This window comes from Pinus tabuliformis, chromosome 7 (genome assembly GCF_031772625.1).
Source record: "Pinus tabuliformis cultivar Carrire ecotype Pingquan chromosome 7, CPIR1, whole genome shotgun sequence".
NCBI classification, from domain to species: Eukaryota; Viridiplantae; Streptophyta; class Pinopsida; order Pinales; family Pinaceae; genus Pinus; species Pinus tabuliformis.
In genome coordinates, this window is record NC_142293.1 from 1241659718 (window position 1) to 1241668498 (window position 8781).

Below are 8781 nucleotides of genomic sequence, written 5' to 3' on the forward strand. Positions count from 1 at the left end.
AATGCATCGATCCCCATCCTACAATGTAGTTTACAAAGGCTGGGCAATGGTCTTTGTCATGCCCCTAACTTTTACATTTTAGGCACCATACCTATTCACGTAGCTTTAGTTGAATTGTTTTGTCTTGCTTTAGACATTTAGTATGGATTTGCTAAACCCCTAACCTTGTTAGCATTGATCTGCTAAACCCCAAGATTTGGATCATGCATTGTGGTTTCATGCAGTCTCATCACGATCTACAAGGCCTCTTCCTGAGTTGTTATCTTCTGTTGTGATAGCGCAACCCTTAGGTGTGGCAGGAGCGAAGCCACGAACCATTCGCGATGTTTTCCATCTGTTAAGTTCATATTAGCTTCACAGATTTTACACTTCAATCTTTGATCTAATTCCCAAGGTGTCTCGACTAGTTTCATTGCAATTTCCTTGAACCCTACAATCGACTGTGCCTCAGATTTAGGCCTACAGAACTCTTTATTCAGCATGGTCTAGATGTCTATCGCTCCCGCATTTGGGTTATCATTGGAGTATATAATGTACCAAGTTAGCGTGTGATCCTGCAGAGCAATAACCAATGTTGATTTCTTCATGTAATCATCCGTGACAGCCTGAGCTTCCCATACATCTTTCATGACAAAATAGAACTGGTCCAGGTCCTTATTTCCCAAGCCTTTGAACAAAGGTAGCTTCACTGAATTTTCCATGCTGAACTGTGGTGGAGGTGGAGGTGGTATGGGTGAAGTCACAGCTGATGGTGGTGAAGTTGGAGGTGTTATTGGTGGAGGTGGAAGTCGCGGGAAACCTTGTCTTATTAATTGAACAACACTTTGTAGAGAAGCCTACACTGCTCCCTCTTTGTCACCCACTGGAGGTGAAATCAATGGACTATATTCAGGGCCCTTTTTTCCTTCATTTATGTAAGTCTTTCCACTTCACGTAGCCCCAAACATCAAGGTAGCTACATAATCCATTTTTTGCACAATAACATTTTAATCCCAGTATTCAAAGACTTTAAGTACTTACCTTGCGGACCTTTGAAAAAGTCCCACTCTGCCTCATTGTAGCTAACTGAGGTATCAACCACGAATTCAGTCATAAATCCTCCTATGATGCAATTGAGCCAATGATTGATAACATGGGTGATCTTATCCTTAGAGGCTTCCAATCTCTATACTAACTTCGGGGTCTAGACAATAGGACCGCTAAGTCTCCACCTTCCTTGGCTATTTGCTAGCTTCATGATCCACTCATATAGCTCAACTGGAAAGGAACATAAAAAGATCTTGTGTATCTCTGTATATAGGCACCTGTCCATCCACTGTTCCTTTGTTAGTCGCGGGTTTCTATTATCCTGCGTTGTGAATTCATGGATCTTCCTATCCAACTAGGCTGCAATCTCTTTCTTAGTTGGAATCTAGTGATACGACATCACACATCTCTTATGCAGATTCCGGTCTCGGCAACAGAACCATTTGTTGGCTTGGTGGGGCCTGACCCAGGTTCAACGTTAGTTAGCCAAACAAATTCCTACACTACTGGCCCTTTCAGCATCAGCCTGCGGAGTGTGGACCGAAGTCTCACCCAAAGCAGTATGGGCAGATGTTGGAACCAAGTTTCTGCACCCTGAGATGGCCGTGATGTTGGTTTATTCCTTCTGTTCTTGTTATGAAACCAACTCACAAAAAAAAGAAAAGATAGTTGAACACCTTAGAATCCAACCTCTTCGAGGGGGAAACCTCCTTTACATTACACAAATGAACAATTCTTAAATGATACAAATGAAAATACCTCCTTTCTATATATAGGAGTCTAAGGGGTCATAATGTAATCAGAGCCGACATAGCAATAATAATGTAAGGGCACAATAATAACAATAGTGGGCTTCTATGGGGCACAATAGTAACAATATGGGGACTACATGGGTACAAAAATATAATAAGGGGGTTGTACTAATAACAATAAGGCGTTACACTGGTACTATAGGGGCCTAACATGCCACTCTCCTTCAAAAAGTGTTGTCCTCAATGCTTTAGTAGTTCTTGATGCTTCTGTATAAAATTCTTGTCCTCCCATGTGGAATCTTCAGCGGGTAAGTTCTTCCACTTGATGAGATACACTAAAATTGATTGATTTCGTAGTTGTTGGGTTCTTGTTTTTGTGACTGCTCCAGGTTCCAATATGATTTTTCCTTGTCAAGTTCTGGAAATATTGTTGGAACTGGGATATTCGATAACTTTTGAATGAGTTCCCTCCCTGCTTCGCCATTCTTCCATTCATACCTTCCTTTGTTTATCAAATTTGCTTGGATAATTGTACCAACCTCTACCATTTCTGCAACCATATGTTCAATTTCACTCCTTTGGGCATATGGATATCTATAAGGCTTGATGTTAGGAGGAACACATCTTGGAATAAAATGAATAGCATGATCATGATCACGAATACGTGGGAGACCTTTGGGAGTCTCAAATACCTTGGAATGCTTGTCCAAGACTTTTTGGAGATCTGGAGAAATACATGATTTCGATGTGCGAACAGTTAGCGAATATAATTGTGCAATTACGCCTCGTTGTTCTTTCTTTATAAGCTTTTTCATTCCGTCAGAGTTGATTATCTTTCCTGGTTTCCCTGTGATATCCTTTAATTCAACTTCATTTCCTTCTGAAGAAAATTTCATAAAAAGTTCTTGCAAATTAAAATCTATTGTACCCAAGTATTGTAGCCATTGAAATCCTAGTACAACATCAGCACCACCCATTGGAACAAAAAACATTGTGCTATTCAATACATATTCTCCCATGGATAGCTGGATATTATGGCACTTTCCAGAGCAATTTATGGTTCCTCCACTTACAACCGTCACTTGACATTTTGGTTTTGGATCTAGGAAGCAATTCAATTCCTTGGATATCTTACAATTAATAAAATTATGGGTACTACCTGAATCAATCAACACTATTACCTTTTTCTTCTTGATATGTCCTTCTATCTTTACCATTTGAGGAGTGGTAATTCTGACAAATGCATTACAAGATATGGTCGGATTCATTTCTTCTTTCTCTGAGGTTGGTTCCTGGAGAGTATCCTTTTCTTCTGATGTTTCTTGATACTTTTCTTCCTGATATTTCGTTGTTTGAACCTTCTTTTTCTTGATATTTCCTTCTATCTTGAGAGTTTGGGGAGTGGTAATTTCTTCCAATGCTTTACAAGATATGGTCAGATTCATTTCTTGATGCTCAATGTGATCTTTCACTTCTTCAAAATTTTTCTTCTTGATATGTCCTTCTATCTTGATAGTTTGAGGAGTGGTAATTCTGGCCAATGCATTACAAGATATGGTTGAATTCATTTCTTCTTTATCGATGAGATATTTCACTTCTTGAACCTTTTTCTTCTTGATATGTCCTTCTATCTTAAGACTTTGAGGAGTGGTAGTTCTCGCCAATGCTTTACAATATATGGTCGGATTCACTTCTTCTTTCTCTAGGGTTGGGTCCTAGCATATATCCTCTTCTTTTGATTTTTCTAGATCATTTTCTTCCTCCTCTTCAGACTCTATGTAAAATAATTTCTTCTCAACACACTTATGATCTTTAGTGCATTTTCTATCACAATTGTAACAAAGCCCTTTTTCTCTTTTTTCTTCCAATTGTTGTGGTGTAAGCCTTGTAGGTTATGGAAGGCTAGGAGAAGAAACACTTCCATAATTATAGTCATGACTGGTGGTGTTATCACTGAAAATTCTGTTGCCAAAATTTTTTAGCCTAGCTTAAGGACATGGAGTTTTTGCAGCGCATGAATCCTCTTTTAACAGTTTCGCAACGCAACATGCTTCAAGTAATTTCGTAGCGCGCTACGAAATTGGGGATTTGCTCGAGTTTTCAGTAGAAGGTTCATATACTAAATTTCGATGATGAGCAGAGTGATGCAAAGGCCCAAAAAGGGAATGCAGTGGCAATGTATAAAGTTGGTGTTTTTTACTACTTTGGTTTGAAGGGGGTTCCCCGCGACCATGCGAAAGCATTATCATGGTTTCTTAAAGCGGTTGAGAAAGGAGAATATATTGCTAATGTACATGTGCTGAGTGTTAATCAACTATTAGAATCGGCTCTGGACACAGCACGGCATGTGGCAAGTAGTATATTCACCTCGACTACTCCTGTACCTTACACCCAAATGACAAGCCAGCGTGAAGCTTTTGTAATTGGCAAACAAAGGAAAATGTCGGTCGTCATGAGCTTCAAGAGAAATCCAGATCCTTTGCTCCTCCCTGCACCGAATAAATGATTTGAGTGGATTGATTGTGTATAAAGCTAATAGTTAAATTGAAGTATACTTGTATTGGTTTAATGTTCTCATTAGCAGTTGCAAAACAGTGTCTGATGGTTTAGTGGCCAATCTTCTGGGTGAATCAAATGTATTGGCACTTGCTCGAATATAGCATATGCTATCTCTGAACAGCATTTTGCCCCCAACTTATTCAATATTTTTGAATATTGGGATGTTTGCTTGCGAGATACTCATGCTTTGTACTATCACTAAGGCGTATGGCTTCTTTCAATGGCGGCGTCCTCTTCTCTGGTAAACATACATGGATGGTCATATGGATCATCACCATCCACATTCTTGACCGGCGAGTCGAGGGTGTTCGCTAAGTCTGTTTCAGGCCTTCAGCCTCTGCCATGTCGCCTTCATAGCACGACGTGCACGTTGGCCAATCCTGTTGATTCTCCTAATGGCAGAGCATTCACCCATGTATTTCAGAGTCGGGGTTTGACTGGGTTGCTTGGTTCTAGTTATCCACAAGAAATGGTTCAAAGAGACTTGGGGCATGATACAAGACTACGAATTTTCTCAGGCTCAGCAAATCCTTCTCTTGCACAGGAAATTGCATGTTACTTGGGCCCGGATCTTGGTAAAATTAGAATTAAAAGGTTTGCTGATGGTGAGATATATGTTCAACTCCAAGAAAGTGTGAGAGGTTGTGACGTGTTCTTGGTGCAACCAACATGCCCACCTGCAAATGAGAATTTGATGGAGCTTCTTATAATGATTGACGCTTGCCGTAGAGCATCTGCCAAAAATATTACAGCTGTTATTCCATACTTTGGATATGCTAGAGCAGACAGAAAGACACATGGACGTGAATCTATTGCAGCAAAACTTGTTGCAAACTTAATAACAGAAGCAGGTGCAAATCGAGTTCTTGCATGCGATCTTCACTCTGGACAGTCCATGGGGTATTTTGATATTCCTGTGGATCATGTCTATGGTCAGCCTGTAATTCTAGATTACCTGGCCAGCAAGGTGATTGCATCAAACGATTTGGTGGTTGTATCACTCGATGTTGGTGATGTTGCTCGTGCTTGTGCTTTTGCTAAAAAACTATCTGATGCCCCTCTGGCTATGGTAGATAAAAGGCGTCAGGACCACAATGTTTCTGAGGTTATGAATTTGATTGGTGATGTGAAAGGGAAAGTTGCTGTCATGGTTGATGACATGATTGATACTGCTGGGACAATTACAAATGGGAAGTCTAAGCAGGCCACCTGGGGTAGTTCCTTGCGACCTGTTTACACCTTCAATACAGTCAAGGACTTCTGGTGTGTTTTTAACAATATAATTCAGCCGAGTAAGTTGATAGCTGGTTCAGATTTTCATTGCTTCAAAGCTGGAATTGAGCCAAAGTGGGAAAACCCTAAATGTGCAATTGGAGGAAAGTGAACTGTTACCGCCTTGAAAGGAAAGCCTGTTGTCGATACTTTCTGGCTGCACACTTGGTCAATGTGCGTGCTCGATAAGATAAGATTTGCCATATGGACCAAGAATGCTGCAAATGAAGCTGCATAGATGAACATTGGAAATGCAGGGGTTTTCTCTGTAATACTCTGTTTACTGAAATGCAGGGGTGGTTGCACAGGAAAGAGACATGAATGTTTTCGGTCCATTAATATCTTCAGTTTCCTGGTGTTGAAGGTTTTGCTTTCTATGTTTGTTGCAAGACTTTAAATTATACAGCGGGTAGCCTTGTAAAGGTTTTGTAAGGTGTTCTAACCTAATTGATCTGGAATGTATTCCATATCAATAGTGTTTGTTAAAGACTATGAGCACATCTTGCAGAGGCACATTTATGCCTTGTTTAGTGATCTTTGGAAAATGGGTTCTGTAAGAATAAGGATTCCCACTTAAAGCTGATGTGCTCGATTCAGATTATAGAATGTGCCATTGTTTTGTGCACTTAAGGAATCAGAAATGGAAACAGTTTCAGATGGCAGAGCCAAACATGAGTTTGATTCAGATTTCAATTCAACACATAAGGAAGCAGATATTGAAACAACAGGACAGTTACATGAGAAGGATGGTCAGTGTTCGGACCTTGCTGATGCTGAAGCTACACACTGGCAATCATTTAGCTATGAGAGGAAGACTGTGTTTTTTAAATCACACAGCAGTTTCGTAGCGCGCTACGAAACTGCTGTAGGTGATGTTTTCAATGCAGAATAAACAGTTTGACCGGGAATGTTAGAAGAGAGACACCTGTACAACAATACAGCCTACAGCTCATCTGGAGACATGGTGTTTGGTAGCAGCGTTCCATACTTTGAGTTATTAAAGAGTTGGGAACATGCTGCTACATTTTCGGAGGATGGTAGGAGACAGGGACCTTAAAAATAGGTGTTTTGATCCTGATGATAAATGATTCATCAGCGCTAACATGTATCCAAAGTCAGCGTTCCTTGCATCTGTAGCGCAATCATCTTGAGCCTAACCAACAAAAGACAGCTGTCAAAGATCAAGAAAGGAATCAGGCATACGAGGAGATGAAGTTAGAGTTTTAGTGTGATTAGGACTCTTTGTAATTACAGCTCAATACTTTATGTATTTAATGAGTTTGTTTAAAAATAGATAAGGGTAGTTAATGATAGGTCATCGAGCTCCCCTCATGCTGGAGGAGGAGACTCAAAGTAGTTTAGTTTGTTTTCCTATATATAGTGAAAACTCTGATGTAATAGAGGTTGGAGATTTATAAAAGAAACATAGTTTTTATATTGGCTAATGTAAAAGACTTTTGACAGTAATAGAAAGATTACTTTTTCTTCCCAAGATTCATCTTGTGTTCAAAGGCTCAGAATATATGTGGTTTTGTCTTTATCCTTTCTGTTTTACAGCTCAATAGACATGCAATCACTCTGAATTCACCTAGTGCTCAGACTTCCTGTGTATGTTTATGAGTTGAGGTTCTTTTTGAGAAATGTTCTGAGTGTTTAAACATTATATGCCTTGGCTTCCATGATTGATGTAGTTAATAGTTTACTGCAGAGGTGTTTGACTCCATGAGCCCAATGGAAGAAGTGTTATTTTGTTGTTCCAACCAGCTTATTTTCATGTACTGTTTGAAGAGTTAGCCATCTTTTCTTGTTATTAATCCATATCAAAAATCTGTGAGAGAGCCCTCTCTGACTAAGGAGGCTAAGCCTTAGTCTAAAGCTTGGTTTGAAATAGTTGCATGAGATCTTGCTAAGTAGCAGCCCTTAGTACACGATTTTGTGATAACATTTTGGTGCGTCTGCCGGGAGTCTGAAGATTATTCATTCCCGAAATCAATGGTTGAACTTCTGAAGGTAGCAGGAGCTCAGACATCTTTTTGAGGCTACAAAACTACCTTGGCGACTCCACACATCAAATAACAAATTGTAAGGTGACTCCACTGCTAGAAGATCAGTAGCTTGATGAAGTTTCAAGATGGATTCTACTGCAAGAATGAATGCCAGGTATGCTCCTATGAATCGGTCTCATATCCCTAGTTTTCCAAATCCTATGCCAAAGGTTGATTGGTTAGATGATCTTCCAATATTCAAAAATGAAAAGAAGGACAATGCTGCTCTTCATTTGGTTAGGTTTCATATGCATGTACGCAGTCTTAAGGTTCATTTCCCTGAGGATTGTCTCATGAGGATGTTTATGGCCACTTTAGAAGGAAAAGCATGGTCTTGGTATAAAATTTTGGAGAATGGTTCATTATCTTCTCTTGCTGATTTCCATGATGAATTCTGTGAAATGTATAAAGAAGGTTATCCTTCCTTATTGATGCTTAAAGATTGCTGTAGACATTCTTTAAGTCTTATTAAGTATTTAGAGGATGGTTATGATGATGATGAATTCACGGATGAAGAAATTTTAGAGGCTCTCCATAGCAATGCATTTCAGCACCAAGGAGAAAGTATATCATCCCATGAAACGCAACATGAGGAGCAGCAGGGGTTCACTTGTAAAAACCATGTTTCATCCCTTGATATGAATGAAGAGATGCAGCAGTATTCTGAAGATGAAATTGATTGCACACAGCAAGAAGAAGTGCTGGAAGACAGCTTCTACGACCCTCAGGCAGAGGAAAAGCTTGTTCAATTTTGTAATTCCTTGCAGCAGCTTACTCCAAATAATAATCATAATAGTGAGGAAAATTCCATTGTTTGTTGGAATGATTCAGAAAAGCAGTTGGATAGCTTGTCAAATAGAAAAGTGGATAGCACATCAAAGGGGTCTTGTGTGGTTGAGAATCAGTGGCCTGAAAATGAAGAGTGTTATCATGATCATTATTTTCAGCAGCTTTCTATGGCAGAACATAAGGAGACAATGCTGGTTCCTTTCTCTTTCACGATTGAGGAACTTAACACTGTTGTTGAAGATCAGTTTGCACAGCCGGAAAGGTACAAGAAAAATCAAGCTGATCATGTATTCTGGGATCCTGTAGCTGACTACATGGAAGAGTTTTACTCTCAAGTT

General features: G+C 39.7%; 1 pseudogene; it reads left to right on the forward strand.

Moving 5' to 3' along the window:
- Window positions 1-4553: 4553 nt before the first annotated feature.
- Window positions 4554-5721, forward strand: LOC149251873 (ribose-phosphate pyrophosphokinase 1 pseudogene; annotated as a pseudogene).
- Window positions 5722-8781: the final 3060 nt, after the last annotated feature.